The sequence below is a fragment of the Castor canadensis genome, chromosome 5 (assembly GCF_047511655.1).
Source record: "Castor canadensis chromosome 5, mCasCan1.hap1v2, whole genome shotgun sequence".
Classification (NCBI taxonomy): Eukaryota; Metazoa; Chordata; class Mammalia; order Rodentia; family Castoridae; genus Castor; species Castor canadensis.
Window position 1 is genome coordinate 42,923,055 of NC_133390.1, and position 22,486 is coordinate 42,945,540.

General features: G+C 36.9%; 1 long non-coding RNA gene across 2 annotated transcripts in view; it reads left to right on the top strand.

Annotated features, from left to right (window-relative positions):
- The first annotated feature begins 17,065 nt into the window (after positions 1-17,065).
- Positions 17,066-22,486, top strand: part of LOC141423046 (uncharacterized) — a 71,472-nt gene continuing 66,051 nt past the window's right edge. For both annotated transcript variants that reach the window (XR_012447711.1, XR_012447710.1), the window contains exon 1: positions 17,066-17,417. This is a non-coding gene — a long non-coding RNA (uncharacterized lncRNA). The remainder of the gene's footprint in view (positions 17,418-22,486) is intronic.

Consider the following 22,486-nt stretch of genomic DNA (forward strand, 5'->3'; position numbering starts at 1 on the left):
GTATCAAATATATCATTATTGAATTCACCCCCTCCAATATACTCCTTTATCCTCCTATCCCTTCATTCCTGGAATAGTTTCAATAGATATAATTTTCCATTTATATACATGTGTACACAGTATTTGCACTATATTCACCTTCCCACACCTTTTCCCCACTGCCTCCCTGTCACACTGGTACCAACCCCGCACCCCCAGACAGGGCGTGTTCTGTTTTTCTGTTCTGTGATTTTGTTAAATAAAAAAGATTGACATTTTTGTTTGTTTAAGATAGCTACACATGGAGCTTCCTTGTGACATTTCCATGTGTATATATACTATAACCTAAATTAGTTGATCTTCTCTGTTTTTCTTCTTTCTACCTTCATCCCTTTCATTATTAGGATTATTTCAACAGGTTTAAAAATTCTACATTCATTTTTGATTAGAAAGTACATCAACCATACTAACCTTCTTAACTTCCTTCTTTTACTCTCCCTCTCTCATATGTGACCTCGCTTTAGCATAATATTTTTCATAATATCCAATATTAAATATTTTTAAAGAATAGTTTTCCATGGATGTCATAAGAGTTAAGAGAACAATGAAAGTAATAATTATGGGGCTGACTTAGCTGTAGTATGTTGAAAAGTTGAAACATTCAAGCTTCTTTGTTTTAAACAATTTGAAATCTTATAGCTTATGGAAATTATATTATAGATTGGCAGACAGGTTATGGAAGGTGTTGTATAAATGAGGAAATATGTGCTCTTCCTTTGGCTCAAATGTTTCAAAATTCAGACCGGAATGCCCATACTAGGAAAAAGTGGCAAATACTTTCTATTAGATCAGGCTGACTTCCTTCCATTTATTCCATCAGCAGCATCTGTTCTTTTGGAAGGAACTGCAAGGAGATTACCTATGTATTAGAAGATTGCTAATATGTGGTATTAAAAATTAATTCCATTTCAGAATATATTGTACAAAAGGGGATCATATCTGCCACCTGCTGCCAAGTCTTCGGTTGTCCTGGTTACTTACATTTATGCTAATGAAAAATCAGCCTCCAGGGTTTCACAAATTTCTCATTCTTATCTTCCTTACACACCCTAACCTGGGAAAGAGACTGAGATTGAAGTTAGTGAATTATAGGTTCAATTTCAGTGGACAAGTGTAAGGATACCAATTTGGGTCCTGAGGAAGAGAGCAATTTCCTCAGGTAGTGATGGCTTTGGATTGGGAGAAGGAGTCTCTTATAACTTGGTCAAGAAATGAATTTTGGATTTGGATTTGGATTTGTGCTCTGGCTTCTTCAACATGAATCATTCCATTAATTCTTGGCCTTGCATTTTTTGGGATAAGTGTTTTGATCTGAGTTTTACTGTCATGTACTTGTAAGACACTCGATAACTGTTAACTATTAGGATATGGCTGAATGAGTGGATCATGGTATAGTGGAAGAAAAGCACTGGACCTGAAGTCTGAGAAATTGAAGTCTGCTTCTTGGCTTTTTTAAAATTTTGCTAACAAATGGTAGGAGTATAAAATAAATCATTGACTGTCTTTGTTCTACTTTACTCATTTGTGGAGTAAATAAACAAATAAATTTGATAGTTTCTGAGCTCTTTGAGCTCACTCTTTGTTTCTCATGCACCATTCATAGTATACAAGAAAGCTCAGAAACAACCTAATTGGATATTGGAGAGGTCTGTGTCCATAAAAGATGAATTTTGTTTTGGGTAGGTTTTAAAATATCAATACTATAGTGAAAATCATATTTTGAAGCCAATCCTGTTATATAAGAGAAAGAACATGGGGGGAAAACCAGTGTATCTGTATGATTTTTATTTTGTAAGGCAACCATATGACTCAGTCAGAAATGTTGTTGAATTATTAAATGTTGCATTGAAAAGAAATGAGGGTAAATTCATCTCTGCTTTGTAGTTTCAAAATTACCTGATTGGCCAATAGATGGTGCTCTGAGCTTGATGCTGGTGGAGGTTTAATGACACAGATTATAAACCATGGATCTTTATTGAGTTAAAGGTAGTTCACTCATGACTAGTTTATTCATTCACTTTACAAATAACTATTAAGAGCCCACCAGGTTCTAGGACTGTGTCTGTCCCCATCACCCACCAGGTTCAAAGACGATGGTAAGAAAAATAAAAGCTTAAATGTATTTCTTCACAAAAGAATATTTTATTTTATATTGCTGTGTAACAAACTCCATTAAAGCACCATGGCTTATGATTACAATGACTTATTATTTCCTATTATTTTGTGGATTGACTAGGAGATTTCTCTGCTGGTTTTATTTGAATTCACTCATGCAGCTACATTCAACTGGAGGATCTTCTGGACTACAAGGACTGAGATGGTCTAACTCACCTGTCAGCTGCTGACTATCCTTTGGGGTGAACAGATTTGCCTCCATGTGGTTAAGACTTTCTTTCATGGCCATCTCAGAGCAATGTTTCAAGTGGGTGAAGCTGGAGCTTTTAAGTCCTACTGAGACCTATGTAGCCTTGTAAATTACATTATGTCACTTTTGCCACCTTCTATTGGTCAACATGTTGACTGGTGTAAGACCAGCCTAAATTCAACAGGTAGGGGAATAGACTCCAAGTTTTGATGGGAAAGCAAAAGTGGCATGCATACTGTAGTAGGAGGACTTGTGGTCATGTTTTTCAATCTATAATGAGCAAGTAGAGAAATAAATAACAGTGGGATAGCACGTCTACATCCTACAGTCTGCTTCTAGAAACATGATGGGAGAAGCCCAAACTTGCAATTTTTATGAAGGAAAATAGTGTGTATTAGAGGCAAAATATGTGTTAGGCTAATAAGGGCATTGTTTTGGCAAAGAGTAAAGGGTTTGCATTATTTATTATGTTTGAAGAGTGGCCTTCTTCATTGCTCTTCATTCATTATTCCTAGTTACTTAGTTTTCTTTAGCAGTTGATAAGCTTTGTAAGAGTTTGTTAATTCCTAATCATTGCTTCCCCAGAGGGTAAGCTAGAAGTAATGAAATGAGACAGGATAAAATATTTAAGCTGTACTGGTGAGGTAGTATGAGTCTGTTCCAGTATTTGATGACATTACATTTAGTCAAATGACTATCCCTACAACAATGTTCAGTAAGTTTAAAAATATATTTTAAAAGTTACAGCTTTTTGTGGTAAATTGTTTAATTTATTAAATTACTATTGTGTATAAGCCTTTTACATAACACCATCTGTAAACATTATAACAATCTTGAAAAGTAAGTATTGGTTATTGGTTCTTATTTTACAAATGAGAAAGATGAGGAGATGAGGCCTGGAAGGACTGGTGGAGTGGCTCAAGTAGCAGAGCACCTGCTAGCAAGCATGAGGCCCTCAATTCAAGCCCTAGAGCTGTCAAAAAAAAAAAAAAAAAAGATGATTTCCCTTGGCCAAATATTAAGTACAAGAGAGAACCTAGACTCTGGGTATCTGTTCAATATCAGTTCTCCTCTTCTCTTTGAGCAATGGAACTCCAGTTTTTTGAAATGTATTCAGCCCAGCCTACATTTCATATTTCTTTCAATGGCAAATGGAAACTATTCATTGAGATGTGACTGGGTGTTTTTGCATAAGGCTTATAAGAAGATGCCTTCAAAAGGAGTCTGATGTAGTTAATATAAACATCTTTGCCACTGGTTAGGTATCATGGCTGAAGCTCTAGTAATCATAACCATATGCCCATAGTCAAATTATTAAAATGGTAGAGCAAGCATCTGGTGGAATCATAAACCCTGAAGAAGTTGTGGAGCTGCTCAACATGTGAGAGGAGAAATAAAATCCCTCTCTTGTGGAAGCCAGGGTGATTTTTCCTTATATAAGCAGCCATACTTAATCCCAGCTGTTTAAGACATCAAAATACACTCATCATAATATTTTAGCTTGATGCTTTATTTAAAATTAAGATTTATAGAATTAAAATCATGCAATACTAAAATAACGTTATAGGCTAAGAATGTCTGTGTACCCCAGCAAGACTGTACCTCAGCAGAAAATTAAGAGTCATCATTGTCTTAAGACCTTGATTATCAGCCCCTGAAATCTTCTTATATCTTCAAGGTTGACTTCCTTTCCATCCACTGCCTTTGAGAAAAAGAGTCCCTTGCCTTTGCTCCGACTTTGTGGTACTCAGACACCTTCAGTATGCTGATATTCAGATGCAGCTTACTAAGTCAGTGCATCTTCATATTTCAATTAAGTAAAAAGCACATGAGTGCTTTATAAACTAGAAAATCAGGTTTTGAGACCTACCATGGAAATTTCGAATTAGTCATTTTTGTGGCAGAAGCAAGGAATTTTTATTTTTAATGAATATTCAAGGTGTTTCTTACATATGTGATTCACAGGTTGACCTTTGAGAAACCCTGTAAACCTTTTTCCTTACTGATTGCCTCATGTTCTGTTATCTGACCCAACCTTGCAAAGTACCACAGGGAGAAAGTGTATTTTGGTGCTTTTAACAGTCAGGGACAAAGTGAAGAAACATATAGCCTGGTTTAAATAAAGCAGCGATTGTAATTTCCTCTCACATAAGCTATGCTATGGTATGAATACCAAAGATGATTCCTGAAATTTAGTAATCTAGGTCAAGGTAATATGGCTTTTCTTTTTAAACTTACTATAGAAGTTTTCTCATATTAAATTTGTACTAATTAGTGTGGCTGGCATGAATTGTACCAGATGGATAGGTAAGTTTCCTACTTTTGTAGAGTTCCAAGTTGCCTTTTCTCTTCTTAATTATTCAATATTAATTTTATTTCACAGAACATTCAGAGAGAATTGCCAGTACATTTTCTCAAAGGACACAATTTAAAACTTTAAAAGATCAAAAAATTAATAAAAGTTTGAAAATGTTGCCAGTGTTTTTACAGAAGCCACTAAGTGATTTCAATTGAACGCTGTGTATTAAAAGTAGTGATTAGGAGAAAATGGAACATAGATCACACCTGGAAAGATGTGAGTTGACCTGCAAAGTGGCAACACGAATATCCTCTGCTTTCACAGAGGAGGATCCTAAATATGGGGCAGATGGACTGTCAACATTGAAAGCAATTGTTATGTTTTCTTAAAGACAGAAGTAGAGATCTTATAAAATATGTAGTTCTTCCTGACCACTCATTTACTACTTATTTTTCATGCATGTTCTTATGTTCTTTAATTTTATTTTTTCTTTCATGGTTTTCCATTTGCTTCAGACATGTATAAGTCAAATTAATTTCTGTTCTCATGCCATCCCTGCTACTGATTCTGTTACTACTTTCTTATGTTTCTAACTCCTCTCAGCTATTCATCCTCTTTAAATAATGTCAATGTTGCAGATGGGCTGTCAGTTTCATGGTTTAAAAAGAAACACATTTGCACATGGAAGCAATGCTAGGTATCTCTCTGTATAGCTACCCTTAACTCAACTAGCAAAAACGTTTTGTCTTCCTTATTATGCTTATGTCTTCTCTTCAACAAAATTAGTGATAAGAGCAGAACAGGTTCTACCTGGAAGTGAGGTGGAGATGGGGGTGGAGTGGGGGTGGGGGAGGTTGGGGGCAGTGGGGAGAAATGACCCAGTGTATGTACATGTGAATAAATTAATAATAAAAAAACCCCTTCCTGTTTCCATGTTAATTGGTTGCTCTCAAGGCCTGATGAACAGTTACTGTCTTGAGATCTCTGTGGCCCACAACCCTGAAGAGTCTCTTAGTTTCTTTTCCATACCAGGTTTTATTTTCCTAGCTTTATTTATTTATTTATTTATTTATTTATTTTTATTTTTCTCATTTCATCCCTTATTAAGGTGGAACACAGTTTCTAGAAGAATAAGACATAGATTTGATTTGAGACCTTTCAGGTTTGAAACTTCTGTTTATTATAACATCATTCTTCAATGTTAGTGTGGCTGGGTCTAGAATTCTTGGTTGCAAATTAATGCCTCTTTATAATCCTGACCACCATACCACACTGTTACTCTCTTCTGTCTTCCTTTGCTTTGGTGTTTTGTTTTTGATGTCACTGGAGTTTGAACTCAGGGTCTCATGCTTCCTAGGCAGGCACTCTGCTACTTGAGCCTCACTCTCAGCCCATTTTTGCTTTAGTTTATTTTTCAGGTAGGGTCTCGTATTTTTCCCTGGACTGACTTCAGACCATGAACCTCCTATCTATGCCCCCTGCATAGTTGGGATCACAAGCATCAACCACTATGCCCAGCTCATTTATTGAAATGGGTCTCACTAACTTTTTGCCCAGGCTGACCTCAAACCTCAGTCCTTCTGGTCTCCCCTTCCTGAGTAGCCAGGATTACAAGTGTGAGCCACCACCATGCCCAGATCCACTTTAGTTTTGAAAAGTTTAATATTATTCTGATTTTTGATCATTGCATGAAATATGATCCTTTGCCCTTTAAAGTTTTTAGAATACTGTTATTCCCAGTGATCTGAAATGTCATGTACCTTAGTGTAAGTCTGTCTTATCTACCTTGTCAGATCTGAGATCTTTCAATCTGCTAACTCATATTTGTCAGTCATTTGAAATTCCCTTTAATTAATTATTTGTTTTTTTTTCCACTGTATTTGCCTTTCTGGAACTCCTGTTATTTGGATATTGCTCTCTATGTATGAACTTCTAATTTTATTAAATTTCTGTGCTATGTTCTATCACTTTACCTTTTGCTACACTTTCTGCCAGGTCTTCTCAATTTTGTCTTCCATCTCTATTTTACCATTTCAAAATATCTCACATTGATTTTTAAATAATGGCTATTATACCTTTTTTCCTTTTTAGGTACCAGGGATTAAATTTAGAGCCTCACATGTGGGATAAAGTGCTCTGTCACTTGAACTACACCCCTGTCCTTGTGTTTGTATTTTGTTTTTGAGATAGGGTATTCCTAACTTTGTCTGGGTTAGTCTGGAACTTGAGCTACTCCTATCTTTGCCTCCTGAAAAGCTGGGATTACAGACGTGAACTACCCAGCTTCTATAGTTTTTATTTTATTGGAGCTGTATTTGTCTTCAGTCTTCTACTTTTTTTTCATTTTCAATGGTAGGACACACCCTTGTAATTTTTTCCAGTAGTGCAGCACAAATATAGATTTGCATTTCTCTTTCTATTTAAAAAATTTTTTTATTATTCATTTATTCACATGTGTGTACATTGTTTGGGTCATTTCTTCCCTCTGGCCGCCTCTCCCACTCATTCCTCCCCTCCCCTGCTCACTTCTAGGCAGAACCTGTTCTGCCCTTATCTCTAATTTTGTTGAAGAGAAGACATAAGCATAATAAGGAAGACAAAGCGTTTTTGCTAGTTGAGTTAAGGATAGCTATACAGAAAGAGTCCTAGCATTGCTTCCATGTACACATGTGTTACAATCCATGTTGATTCCTCTCTAACTGATCTTTACACTGGTTCCTGATCCCTTTCTTGTGTTGACCTCTGTCGCTTTAAGGTTTCTGTATTAGTTCCTCTGGAGTGGAGACATCAAACGTTTTCATGTTTTGGGTTTTCTCCCTATTCCCATATCTCCCATATGTGCTCTCCCCTTGTCATATGATCCAAGTCCAACCACATTAGTGCTGTTGATGAGAAGCAACTACTCAGGGGCCACATTTCCAAGCTCTCATTGACTCGTCCTAATAGAATAGTAACAGAAATAGGGTATGTGTAGTTTTCTTGGTCAAAGAGTTAGTAATTAACTATGACTACTTTACCACTTAAAAATGTTATGTTTTGATTCATTGATGCAATATCTTCTTCGATTTCTCTTAGAATACTATCACTCTTTTTAAATTTACTTTTCTTCTTTCAGGATAATCTTGTTTTCCTTCAGATTGCTTTTTATGGGTGCTTAGTTTGGGCACTGTCATTTAGCCTGGCAGTCTGTCACCACAAATACCTTTACTGTCCATTCATAGTGAAGAAGAATGCACCCCAAAAGTCCTGTTTGGGAATTTTGGTCATATGGTGGTGGGAGAGGCACGGACAGTGTGCTTCAGAGTAATCTTACTTGTATGTTTTCTTGGGAAAATCCTTTATTAGAGCATTTTAAGGACGATTCTCTTGGACTTGCAGGACTTTCTAGGAGAGGTACTTTGGTCTCCTTGCAGTCTTCAGAACCAGCAGTTTTGAAGCCAGGTAGGCATGAATGCTGAAGGTCAGTGGTCTCAACATTATGTGTGAATTAATTCTCCCATTTCCATTGTGATAGCTTTTCCTGGCCTGTGCCTGATGTTTCTCCAGTACAGGAAACCTCAGCCTTTTCTGTCTTCAGAATAAGCATTAGTCTTCTGCCAGAGTGAGTGAGGAGTGCTTCCAAAGTTTCATAAAGTTGGAGAGGAGCCAGAAAGTTTCTTAAAAATGACTGTCAAGCAATCCTGCTATTTTTATAGTCACTCTCCCCACCTCTCAATTCTTCTAGAGTTACCTGCTCCACTAAACTGTGGTCTGGGGGTTCTGTCTGTTAGGAAAAACACAGCTCACAAAGAAAGGTCAGGAGAAAAGTCTCACATCCAAGAGCAAAGTTTAATGGCAGGCTCGAACTGCCAGGCTGGTCGGGAAAATATGGCGCAGCACAGACTCTGGGCCAGGCGTGGTTTTTGTGGAAGGGGGAGGTTAAGGAAGTTAGTGCATGCAGGGTACTCTCTGGTAGGGGTGGGGCTGTCTTAGAGCACCGGAATTTCTGTTAAGGGGCAGGGCTGCCTGATCACTGTCACATGTATCAGGTAACTCCTTGATTTTTCCTTCTGCTGGCTTAGAATTTGCCTTTCTCACATTTGCCATGTAATATACCACCATACAGGTGCTTTCTAGCTTTCAAAGCTGTGCCAGTTTTGCCTTTTTCTTAATACTCTTTTTCTATGTCAGTTTATGCCTTTATTTTTAAAAATATAGTTTAATAGACTTTTAGAAGACAGCAGAAAGTACTTTCTTTAATCCAGAAACTTTAAACAAGTCTAAGTTAAAGCAACACAATTTTATAACTTCAAATCATGAACCTCCAGTGTTTTTTTTTTTTTTTCTTTTTTTTCTGAAATGTTCAATGACTTGGGCATAACTCAGTCTAAGGGGTGGATCTTCATTACAAGGCCTCACCAGGAGAAGATAGGGGAACTGACTGATCCATCATCAGGACTAACCTTTCTGTTGGCATTGTTTCTGCTGTGTGGTGCCAGTGTGGGGAATTGGTTTGGCAGAATTCACTGCTGCATTTATGCCTTGGCTGCTGAAGATGCTTGCTCAGGTTCCATGATGGAGGTTGATCTCACTCTCTCCATCAAGGACGGCTCATATTTTCTCTGAGATTGAGTTTTATTTTAGCTCATATTCACATGCACAGCTATTATTTTCAGAATGTGACCCAGTTGTCTAGAAGGGGCATACAATTTAAGCTACATGTTGTGACAAACCAGGCCTCATCATAGCCTCCAGCAGTTAAGCCTGGGTCCGCAATACAAATGCCTTGGCTGTTAACAATAAGAGTTTCTTAGATCTGAGAGACTTTTGTTGCCTGAAGTTGTTTTAATGCCTGGATATTGCCTGAGAATTCTAGCCCCTGACATATAAGGGAAACTACAGACTTTTTTTCCAATTAGCAGCATTTGTATGAGATTTGGGAGGTGAAAGAGAACCAGAAATCCATTATTGTTCTTCTTGCTCCTCTTGGCAGTAGTTGTCAGATATGTGGCCTTCAACTGATGCAAATTTTGCAGGGCCTTCAAGACATTGTCCTAGTGATAGTCCACCTCTGTGCTATTGGCAGCTCTCATTGCCATCAGTGTTTTCCTGTAGTGACTGCAAATTTCAAAATATCACAGAGCTGCAGGCAATCCCCGAGAGCTAGTGGCTGAATTTTCTGATCTCTATTCCTCCAGCATGCCTGACAGTTTGGTAAACACCTAACTCCTCTTATTATCTTTCTTCTTGAAATGAAGTACTAGAGTGACCGATTCCTGATTGCTAACATATTCATTTTCTAGTCACATATGACATGTAGTCATCTACTGTCAGCATTTTTGTAAGGTATCTCTGTCAAGTTTCAAACTTCTTTCCTGTTACATATTTTTCTAAGAATTTGCATGCATATTTGTCTACACCAAAAACATAGTAACTTTGAAATAGAAGCTTCTTTTGGGAGTGTGGTTCTGGGTTGCAAGTTAAGACCCATTGTACTATACCTCCTGCTCCATGTAGGAGTATAGAGGAAATCCAAAAGCCAAATGCAAATTATTCAAGCACTGCTTTTATTCTTCAAAGTAGTCATGAAATATGATTAAAGTCAACTTCTGTAGGTAAATGAATAAAAGAAAGCATATTGTGTTTTATCCAGAAATCAAAGTTTTATTAGTAGGCATTGTTTAAATGTTATTGTACCCAGAGCTATAATTCAGAGGATCCCAGCCTATCTAATTTAAACTTATTATTGCCCACATTGTCATCCTATGAACAATGCAAAAACATTTTTTTGTTTCCTTTCTCCCAGTGAACTTTGATGACTGGATTTCTACATTTGTTATAGAAAAATTCTTTTTGTACATTAAATATGCTAACACATTTCCTAGTAACTTAGCCATTATTTTCATTTTGATTATTTCTGCTGCATTGCAAGTTTAAACTAAAAATTTGTTAAAGAAGAAAATGAATAATTCAAAGAGCATAAACTTGTTACATCAACCTTCTTTGAAATATGCACAAATTTAGAAGTTCATTGTATAGAGAAAGATATCTATCAAGGTCAAATAATTGAACCTTTCACGATATTCTTTTCAAGGAAGTCCAAAGTATACAAAGTATTATTTATCTTCTATTATTTTAGGGGAACCTGTTAGTAAACTATAAAATATTTCCTGGATTGATCCACATAGAATCTCCCCTAAAATCTTTAAAACCTAAAAATAAAAAAGCTGTGCAAAGACCAATTGTTGTTTGAAAGTTGTAACATGTTTCTATAGAAATTTATATTTTTTTACTGGGTATTTATACTGTACCTGCTCAGAAAAAAACATTAGAAGAAACTTATGCAATTAAGTATAATGTAGAGTTAAAAAACTTTAAAAGTGAAAGGAGCAGAGGGAATAGATTTCTTTGGGGACTGAAGATTTTTTTAGGGGGCTGGAGTTTGGACTCCCAGCCTCACGCATGTGAGCCATGCTTCCAGCCTGCAAGATTTTTTAAGAAGGTAGACAGGTAAGTATAAATTGAAACAGAAGGAAGGAAGGAAGGAAGGGACGAAAGAAGGAAGGAAGGAAGAAAACAATGTAAAAAGAAAGAAAGATCCATGTTCCATGTCCTAATCTTTGTGCTGGAAAAAAGTAGTTTTGTGAGCTTGTTGAGCTTCTGAATTTCAGTATTTGTTTCTATTAAATGGATATAAACTGTAACCATCCTGGCCAGGAAATGTGGTCCATGACAGAACCTTAATAGAAGAGTTCCTCTGAGATCCCTGTCTGCATAAAAATGAGGGCAATTCTGAAAAGTTCTACCTTAGAACTCCTTACTTTGTGTTGTTGATCCTCTGCTCTGTTAGTGCTGAGCCTTCTATTGTGCTGACTTCAAGCCACTAAAGACCTCTTGTGCTGCTCTCAACCTCTTCCCCACTGATTCCTATTTACTTTGTTTTCCACTAGCCAGGAAATCTTCCTTTCACATCTCAACTCTACAGCTTACATCCCCAATGATGCTGACTTCCTCTAAGTATTGAACTTGTGACTGGCTAAAGGATGATGAAGCTTACCCACATCCACCTGGAGCTGCTGGTTCTCTGTAGTACCATCCTTCTGCTCCATCTGGACCACTCTTCTCTCACTATAGATTTTTCTCTGGGACTCCAGGAGTTTCCTCAGTTCTAATACAACTTAGAGGAAGGTTCCAGGCTTCCAATAAGATCATATCACAATTGGAACACAAATTCAAATTCTTTCCCGTAGTTCCCCTGGACTATCAACCAAATGGGGGAATGCATCTATTTTGATTTCTGCTGGGAAGGATGATGGCCCCAGAGCACAAAGGAGATCGTTAGGGGGCAGTGTTGCTTAACACTCATGGGACAGTCAGCCCAAACCTTTTGCTGAACTCATTTAGATATATATTGTGAAGTCTAAATGAGATGCTAAAATAGCTGTAACTGCTCTTTCTTAAAAGCACCATGTAAATACAGAGTATTTTAGCTATTATCTAATGTCTATGTGTCCCAGATAACATTTGTGTATTCCCCTGCCCAATGACATGACATTGTGGCAAACACAAATAATTCCATAACTTCCAGACAAGTTGTATTCATTTCTTTGTCAAGGGCTCATGGTTTCTCTTGAGTCTTCTGAAATATTACATGCTGCCTCTACATAAATCAGTTCAGTTTTGTTTATTTGTAATTTGAGTGGAAAATCTAACATTCAAACTAAGCCTTATAGGGATCATAAGAAGGGGTCAAGTTTTCCCCCCCATCCCATAGGTCCTTACTTCCCCTCTTTACCTCCTCTAAAGAACGAACTAAATTTTCCTTTTTTGTCTCCTAATAACCTAATGAGCATGTATGTTGCCTAAACTTCTCTTACCTCAGTTACTTATTCTCAAACACTGGGAGAGAGACATCTGAAAGTTCAACCTCGGAGGAATGGTTTGTATGTGTGAGCTCTTTTTCAATGGGATGTTTATAATTTAGGAACTTTGAGCATATGCAAAAAGGCTCTTATACTAATCAGAATTTCATAGGGTTGTTCTCTAGCAGTTACATGTGGAGTGGGTTAATTATGAACCAGAGCCTGAAAAAGTTTAGCACACCGAGAAGATATCAAAAATATCTCAAATGAATATTAATGTTTTGAAATGTCTATGTAATTGAAATCAATTTAAATGTAAAAATAATTTGAAGAATGCTAATGCAACAGCAGAGTCCCACAGATAAATACGTCAAAACACAGAAACCCGCATTGCCATCAGGCTCCAGGACAGGTATTTTGACTGTATTTTTTTCTCTTTTAAACTTTTTTTTTTCAGATTCCTCATTTGCATCTTTAGGGTGAAGATTTTTGCTTTGCCTTATTGATTTTGCTTGGAAATGATACTGTTATTTTTATTCTGGCTTCATTTAACATTGACTGATGCCCAGGTTTTAGGTTGGGAGTCATTAAATACACTTTAATTTTAAAGTGATTAATAATTTTAAAAATACATTGGCTGGACAAATACTGCATGCTTTCACTTATACAAGATATGTAAACTGACACAGAAGCAGGGAGTAGAATGGTCGTGGTTGAAAGCGACTGGAAAGAGGAGGGAATGGAGAGTCATTCTTCAGTGGGTCTAAGGTTTCCGCTATACTAGATGATTCAGTCCCAAATACCTGCCATACAAGATAGTGCCTATAAACAGCAATACTTTAATGTGCACTTTAAAATATTTGTTTAGAGGGCAGATGCCGCGTTAAGCATTCTTACCACAATAAGAACGCAGGTGCATGAAGAGACTTTTGGAAGTGATTAACATACTTATTGCCTTCATTCTGGTGATAGTTTCATGGATCCGAACTCATCAATTGTATGCATTAAGTATGTGTGTTTTTTGGATATCAATAAGATCTCAATAAAGCTGTTAACATGTAAAAATATGATGGCACATTTTCTTATTAAGCTACTACAAAAGTCATATGGAAAGGGCAGAGGAAACATGATAGTTTCCCTTTTAAAGTGGAAGAACAAAGGCCCCGAGACACTATATGAGTTAACTTAGGACACTGAATAATCCTTACAATGGTGTTGCACTTACACATTTCTGCGATGACGTCACAAACATTTCTTTGTTTGAGATAGACTTCTACATTCTGTCTGTGTTACTGGTTATAAAGTTCTATCCATTCCTCTTCATATGCTCTTCAATCTGCTAAAATATTTTCATCCCTCAGGTTCAGAGTATATCCAGCATTAACTTCCCACCAGAAGGGATCTGCACCATTTAGAACCTTCAACAGAACTTATTTACATCAATCTTATGACCTTTGCTACATGTTTCTTTCATTGACATATTTTCTCTGTCTGATTTTTTGACTTTTTGATGACAAATCTATCATATTATCAATATTTGTAGGTTTACGAAGGCTTGCTACAATGTTTTTCTATAGCAATTACACAAAAAATATCTGTTGATATATTTTTCCTGTCATCTGTCATCATTAAATCTATTCTTTCTGCCCAAACTTTATTTTTTTCCTTGCTTTTATTTATTTATATATTTTATTTCTTTAAATTTATTGTTGTTCTGAGTGGGATTACATTGTGGCATTGACAAAAGTTCTTACAATATATCAAATGTATCACACTTGAATTCACTCCCTCCATTGCGCCGCTTTATCTCTTCCTCCCTATTCCTGGAATAGTTTTAGCAGGTATCATTTTTGCATATACATTTATGTGTATACATTTTTTGCACTGTATTCATCCTCCTTTCCTGCCACCTCCCCCTCCCACTGGTACCAACCTCTTGCCCCTGCCCCAGAGGACCTGTTCTACCCTCCTGTTCTCTGATTTTGTAGCAGGAAAAAAGAAAAATAAAAAAAATGACATTTTTGCTTGCTTGAGATAAAGGTAGCTACACAGGGTGTTTCCTTGTGACATTTCCATATATATTTATATTATAACCCCAATTGGTTCATCTCCTCATCTCTATTTATTTTTATTTTTACCTTAATCCTCTTCTTATGGTGAATTCAACAGGTTTAAAAATTCTGTAGTGATTCCTGTATAGGAAGTACAACAACCATATTCACCTTCTTACTAAACTTTAGATACTTGTCAGTGTTATCCTTCTGCCCCAGTCAAAGCAGTGACATTATGAACACTGTGCAGTTTAAAAACACACAAATTGGAACAAAACCAGATGAAAGTAGTGTTCCATAGCTTTGCTTTTGTTAATTTGTTTTCTTGATACTCTCCAGTTATCTCTCTCTTCCTCCATTTCTTCTTTAGATCCTGCATTTGTATTTCTTTTCTCTGATTTTTCAGACACTTAGAAGGCAAGTCAAAAGTGATATCTACTTTCAAGCTGATTGCACAAACTAAGCAAGGTGAGTGTAGAATGCCATATTATTTATTGTGTTTTATCTCCCCACATGCCTAGCAGAGAACTGAGAAACAACAATAAAAAATCTTGCTGAATTGAATTGATTTACATAATTTATTTTTGGATGGGTCTAGCTTTCAGGATTATACTTTCCTTCAAAGATTCCTTCTTTTATATGTTCTCTCTCGTCACATTGTAAGAAAAATGATCTTTTCTGTTCCTCTCCTAGATTACTTAAACATTCCTCAGGTTGTCATCTTAGGTGACTTGCATGTTTAAAAGGTCATTGCTTCTTCCAGATTCCTGTATGACTCCATTGTCTGGCAAACTGTGTGCCCTGACCTATCCCCCAAGCCTTTTAGCCAATCAGGAAAGATTGTGAACCTTTGACCTGGACAAATCCTAGGTGAGGGGCAGGTACAACTGCATTAGGGATAGAAGCAGGAGCTACTGTCAGCCATTTTGTGCTTGTCTGTTGCTTAGTAGGAGTGAGCACATGCTTGCACCCTCTTGATCAAGAGAAATTGCCTTGTCAAGATTTTCTCTGTGTCTTATGTGTCTGTTTTTTGGCACCAGAGGGTCTTTAATTCCAACAACATTACAAAGCAGTTTTCATTAATTGCTTAGAATATACACAACAGTTTGTTGACTTTTGTTTTAATTCCTGATCAAATTAGAGCCCTTTGGACCATAAATTGGGTTGTAAATTTGATATGATAATCTTCCCATTACAAAAATTGCCTTATTCTCGTGTTCTAAATAGGTTACACTTTTCAACTATTTCTAGCAGTCATCTGAGGATTGTGTCTATGTATAATCAGAGGAATTTGCTTTGTGATTCTTAACAAAAATTAAAAATGGATTGACTTTTCAGTGTTTTAATATGGTCTTAGTATGACAGAGCTTGATATTAAACATCTTTAGTAGAACAAAACACTCAATTATTTTTAACATGTTTCTATGGCCAGCGGGAAGGCGTTGATTTTTGTGTAAGACCGCTTCAATTTTCCTTCAAGTTTATGTATTCAATGCCTTCCACTTCATCTGATCTAGCAGGTCCTCATTAAATACTGTGGAGTAAGTACACAAGGGAAGTTTTCATGAGCACACACATTTTCTGTTTATTCTGTTTGGTTCTCTGATTTGCATGTCTGAAATGAATCTTTAAGAAAAAGAATATTACAACATTGTCCAATGACGTATATGAGATACTAGCTTTATAAGAAACTGATATGTATAACTGAAACAAACAAATCAAACACTTCCCTCCAAAATGCCAAAAACAAGTGAAAAGACCTATGTGGAATAAGAAATAGTATAGAATGAGAAAGGCCAATTAAGGAATGGTAAATTTTTTTCTTTTTCTTTTTTTTTTTTTTTTACAGTAAGACTTCCTCATGGCCTTAATATGCTAATCTACATTAGTATTTCCCAGTATAATGTGCAGTATTTTCCAAATTGACCAGTATTACTAGGGCTTTTGGTGACAAAACTCAAAATGGCTTTGCTTAAAAATGAAATTGATTTGCCTGTGTGTCTGAAACATTCAGGGGTAACTTGGCTTCAGGCATGCATGGTTTCATAGAGGTGCTGAAATGATTCCTTAAAGACAAAATTTCAGTTAGATAGGAGGAATAAATTCAAGCAATTTATTATACTACATGGTGACTATAGTAAATAACAACGCATTATAAACTTGAAAATTACTGAATGTACAGATTTTAAGTGTTTTCCCTATAAAAAATAAGTATGTTAAGGAAATGCATATGTTAATTAGCTTAATTTAGCCATTGTACAATATATATACATTTCAAAACAGCATGTCATATATCATAAGCATATACAACTTTCATTTATCAGTTAAAATATTTAAAACATAGGTCATTAGACCTCAGTCTTGTCATCTGCTTTCTTTTGGGGTAAGTCTATTAACAAATAGGATCTCTTTAGCAGGAGACTAGGATGGCCACTGCAACAGTCCTACCTTATGCCAGTTTAGCAAACACAGCTCAAAGACAGCAACTTTTTCCTTCTAGCTCCAGAAAGCTGCATCTGTGTATAAATTTCTCCAAAGAAGAATCTTTCCTGTTTTGCTTCCAAATACATTTGCAGCTACTAGAACAGTACTTATTTGTACTTGGTGTTCAATACACTGAATTTCATTCATTTTGCCTGAGTTATATTCCTGAATCAATGGCTGTGAACAGGAGTGCTTCACATAGACAAAGTCCCATTTTTCCCGTTCTTGAATTGAGGAGAAAAGGGATCACATATGCTTGTACTACATGGACTGAAAGTGGAGAGAAGGAGAGAAGAGGAATGAATGTAGCAAGTTTGAAGCCTTGAGTTCAATCCCAGGTATGTCCCCAGGCACCCCAAAAAGGGGTTAAGATGTTAATAGAAAAATTTTGGTTTTGGCTAGTGGCCTAGGCCCACCACACTAACAATTCCAGAAGGTGAGGTTGAAGGATCCTTATTTGGAGGCCAGCCTGGGCAACTTAGTGAGACCTATTCTCAAAAAGAATTGTTTTTCCTTCTTTATTTTACCAGTGTCTTCTGTTTATCTAGATGATGTATCAATAATGCATCTTAATGTCAGATCAGGTATTTGATTTTACCTCACTTACAAGCTGGTAACAATCCTGTTGTTGTTTCAAGATGCTGGTGGAAGCCATGAGACTTGTCAGAGACAAACAACTGTAATACTCCTGATATAGGATGCAGCCTGGCTATCGGTACATGGGCATCAACTCCCTTGCCCCAAGCCCACTGTGCTGAGGGGCAGATGGATGACTCACAGTTGATGGGTTTGGATCACACCTGAGAAACAGTAACTTGGAAAATTCACTCTTTTACAGCAAGTACTAAGCAAGTGTGCCCTCTGCGTGGGGAGAGATGTTACCTTCTTTCTCAAGGTGCTCCATGTGGCAAAATTGTCATGGCCTTGCATTCGTTGGCACACTTGCAAAATGTGTAAAAGTATGAGGGTTACATGTAGGACAGTTCCCCACATTTAGCTTGTAAATTTTGCTTTATTCTCCTTTACTCAGGTGATAAGGTGAACAGAAAATGGAGTGGGCGGGATTTATAGCATTTTTTAATCCAAGCCATGTGAGGCAATTGCTTATACAATGTGCATGTGTTCAAATTCAGGAAAGTGTGCATACATATCGGGGACAATGGAGTTTCTGGATAAAAGGAAATAATTTCTTTACCTTTTGTTATTGCAGAACATGGTTTCTTTGGTAGGAGAAAGCGAATAAATGAGATTATTTTTTTCTTTCAGAGAAAACACTTAGCTTTGTTTTTTTTTTAATGCATCTGATTTCCAGTTATTAAGAAGTTGCTCAACATTCCCTGTGAACAGTCTTTATGAAAATGAAGAGCTCAAAAGGTCTTCACTCGGCCTTGTTCTCAATGTGGCCTCTGTGGTTGTTTGGCAGTGTATCAAAAGCCACATTAATCCTCAAAAATAGTGCTTGATTGTCAAAAGACTGCCCTCTTGTTCCAGCTTTGCAGATTGAGTCATGCTTATTCTTTTTCTTGACTTCTTGTACTCAGGCCACATGATTACCAAGTGATCATGTGTAAACAAGAGGCTGTTTTATGCCGATAAATGGATTCCCACTGTTGTACAAGCCCCTAGGAGTCTGCATTAAAAACAAGCTGAGATGCAGAGTGAAACACAGCATTTACTTTAACAGCAGGCACTTATCAGTGGTGACATTACCTGATATGGCTGATAATCTCAAGTATTACGACTTTTGAGCAAAATTTGGTTCATAAAGAATTACAAGTTGAAAAACCATGGAAACAAATAGAAATTGCTAGGGACACTTTGAATAGAATAATCTTGTCTGTATTCATCATTCAGCCAGCCCTCTCCTCCTACTGAAATGAAATAAGGTAAATTCATAACTCCCCATTAAATGCTATTAGCAGCTTCAGAAATAAATCCCTTGTTCCTCCACAGGAGAGGATAGCTGCCCCCTTTCCTTTCAATATGCTGCAATCTTGTGTCAATCTGAATTAATTGGTAGGAATTTAGGAAACAAGCAGTTTGAAATTAATCTTTAAAAATGGTGGCCACATTGCTAAGCCTATATGGAAATGTCACAATGAAACTCCTTATGCACTAATATATGCTAATAAAAATGTTAAAATGAATAAACTGAAAACCAAAAAAAAAAAAAAAGTGACCAGTTTGGTTGATGATATAGCAGTGAACTACTAACAATGACATTTCTGTGGAGTGCTTATTACACAAGGTTGATACTATACCTTCATTATGCCTGGGCCAGTTTATCTGCTTGTACTCATTTCTGCTTCTGGCACAAGAAGAAAAATTTAACCATTTTTCTCCTTTGTGAAGTTGGACAAGTAGCATGAGATCCTTACAATCTGATTTCATCATCAATAATACCTCTCAAATTTTCTAATATTATGTTCACAGTGTTTTTCCTAAAGGTTAAACAAGATAGTGTAGTTACAACAATAAAGAATAAAAATAAGCCTCCCTTGGAAGTTCCTACTAGATTTTATTGAGATGATTGCTAGGAAGCTGAACCTCCTAGAACCTGATGTCCGCTACATCCAGTTTGTCTGAAAAAGAAGAAAACTATCTTGCATAATAAGGAAGGAAAAGGAATTTGACATCTCATGTGGGGATCTGGTGAGTTGAGGTTAGAGAAAGACAGATTGAACATGGAAGGCAAAGAATTATAAAAGATGGAGTCTTCACTTGACGTAGACTTTGAGGAAAGGAAATAGATGAAGACAATTGTTATGTGGTACACAGATGTGGATCTGATATATGACCCTTCATCTATCCCTGTGACATATTTAGTAATATCTGCATTCTTCACCAAGGCATTTACATGAGTAAATTGCCTGGAGAACACATTGTCTTGGTGTTCGGGATTATGACCAGGTTGTTTCAAGAGAATACAAGATTCTGATTGTTATAGGATATCAAAATTAAAAGTTTTGATTGAAGTACTAAGAGAGAAAAGAGATAGAACATTTTTAGTGAGACAAAATACCAAAATGAGCCAGATGACAGTGGTTTAAGCCTATAATCATAGCTACTCAGGAGGCAGAGATCAGGAGGATCCTAGTCCTGGTTTGAAGCCAGCCTGGGCTAACAGGTTTTAAGACCATATCTCAAAAAACCCCATCACAAAAATAGGGCTGGTAAAGTGGCTCAAAGTGTAGGCCCTGTCAAATCACAGCACTAAAAAAAAAAAAAAAAAAAAAAAAACAGAGCACAATGAGCACAATGTAATCTTTCAAAGAAAGTGCTAATAGATAGGAAGACTCTAAACTTGAAGGAGGTACAAGGAAGTAGTAGAGCAAAAAAAGAGACAAGGATGTTGAAGAGATGTGTGTGTGTGTGTGTGTGTGCACGTGTGTGTGTGTGTGTGTGTGTGTGTGTAGAGGATCTTTTAAGGGAAAATTGTTCTTTGAGTCCTACCCTATCTTATCACTCCTAACAGATGGTAGTTGTTTCCTCACTTCAAAGTTTGATGAGGAAGAGTTTACTCAGAACCAATTAGAGGTATGTATTCTGTACAGATGAGGTATTCTTTGCACTGGTGCCTGAGAGGCCAATGTGGCCTGTAACAGACAGCAAGCATGAGCTCAATAGAGAACTCCATTTGGGAAGTTACAACACCCCCAGTGACACTAACAAAAGGAATGTGTGAGAGTTCTCTATGACTCAGGTCTGGAGACAAAGCATTGACCTGGAACTGTTTCAAAAGCTACCCAAGGGAACCCCAAGAAGTGTGAGCAGATTTCTACAGTGAGAATCCATGAGTTGAGTGGACTTCCATAGAAGCGCAGCTTATAGAACAACCACCAGTCAAAGAAGAGGCATCATCATGGTCACATGACAATAGTCAGACAGGTTCAGGGGTGGTGTTCCAAGGACCCCCAAACAGCATCAGCCAGGTCTCCGGTGCAGAAAACCAGCTTAGGACAGCAATTGATAGTGGCCAACTAAGAACTTTCTAATCTTACTCATCATACTTTTTCTCCCTCATCAGCTCTCTCCCCCCACCAGTAGAATGGTGCAAGTGTGGGAGGACGTGAGTAGAGGGAGAAAGCAGAGGCTGACAGTACACTGTTCCCAGAATGCAGACAGCCCACTGTGTACCAGACTTTAATGAGAGAACATGGGACAGCTCTTATACTTTACTGGAGTTAATATGATTGAGACTATACTTTGTGGCCTAAAGTGACTGTAAGATTGTGTATGGTCTTAGAACCAGCAGAAAAACCATGGGCCAAGCAGTGGTTCTCATAGCCTGATCAGTAAGAAACATATTGAAAATGCAAATTGTTAAGCTCCAACCAGACCTACCAAGTCAGAAACTCTGGGGGTGAAGCCCAGCTGGTGCCCTAATGTTTAAGACTCAAACTTTGATCTAGAGGAGAGAGCAAAATTCCAGCCTTACAGGGATTTCTTCCGTTCTGCTAATGATGATACAGAAATAGGTGGAGAAGTATAATTTATATGTGATGATATAACAACTTGGGAGTTATAGGAGGAAATAAAGCAATTTTTAAAATAATATTTTTAGGCTCTCAAGCCTGTGTTCTTGCCAAGGCATCTGCTTGAACTTCCTGGGTGGTAAACAAGCAGGTTTGGGTGGTCTGATCACTGATTGAGTTTGGCAGAATGTGCAGCTGTGCTGACACAGAGGCCATAAAGTATAGCAGACGTCTCTCATGCTCACTGTAATGATCACCTGATGGTCTCCTGAAGTGACGTGCGTGTGACATTTAGGCATGCACAGGCTAACCACAGTAATGATCTAGTTTGGCAAAAACTTCTGCTATCTTAATATCCCCATATTGTACAGGGAGCAAAAGTTAAGGAAAACAATTTTAAGAATAGAATCTAAATACTTTTCAGAATTAAAAAAAAACAAGGAATAGCTGTGAGTATGTCAAAAATATGAATAAGCAGGGAACAGATTTGCAAGCCTGAATATTGTGCCAACCCCATGTCATTTGCTAAATAAAAATACATGGTGCCTCACAGAGGTGTTACCAGGTGACATGAATTATAATGAATTTAAATGTTTAGAGAAATGTGAAAACCAAAAACAAATAATCTTAACCACTCAAAAAATGAGGTCTAGCATAATATTAAAGAATTTAGGATTAAATTGTAAATTCAGAGGTAAAGTCACTCAGAACAATGACAAATTTATTCAAAAGTGCTGGTATTTTTAAGACTACTTTAAATATAAATAGCATGAGGCAAACAATCACAATATAACAGTTTTGTAGTGTTCATGCATTCTTATAATATCCTTATCTTTGGAGTCTGTTATACATCCTCATGGTTATTCATTTATCTCAATTTTCTTTAAAATACCTGATTTTCAAGGAGCTTATTTTATTCATTTTAAAATAAA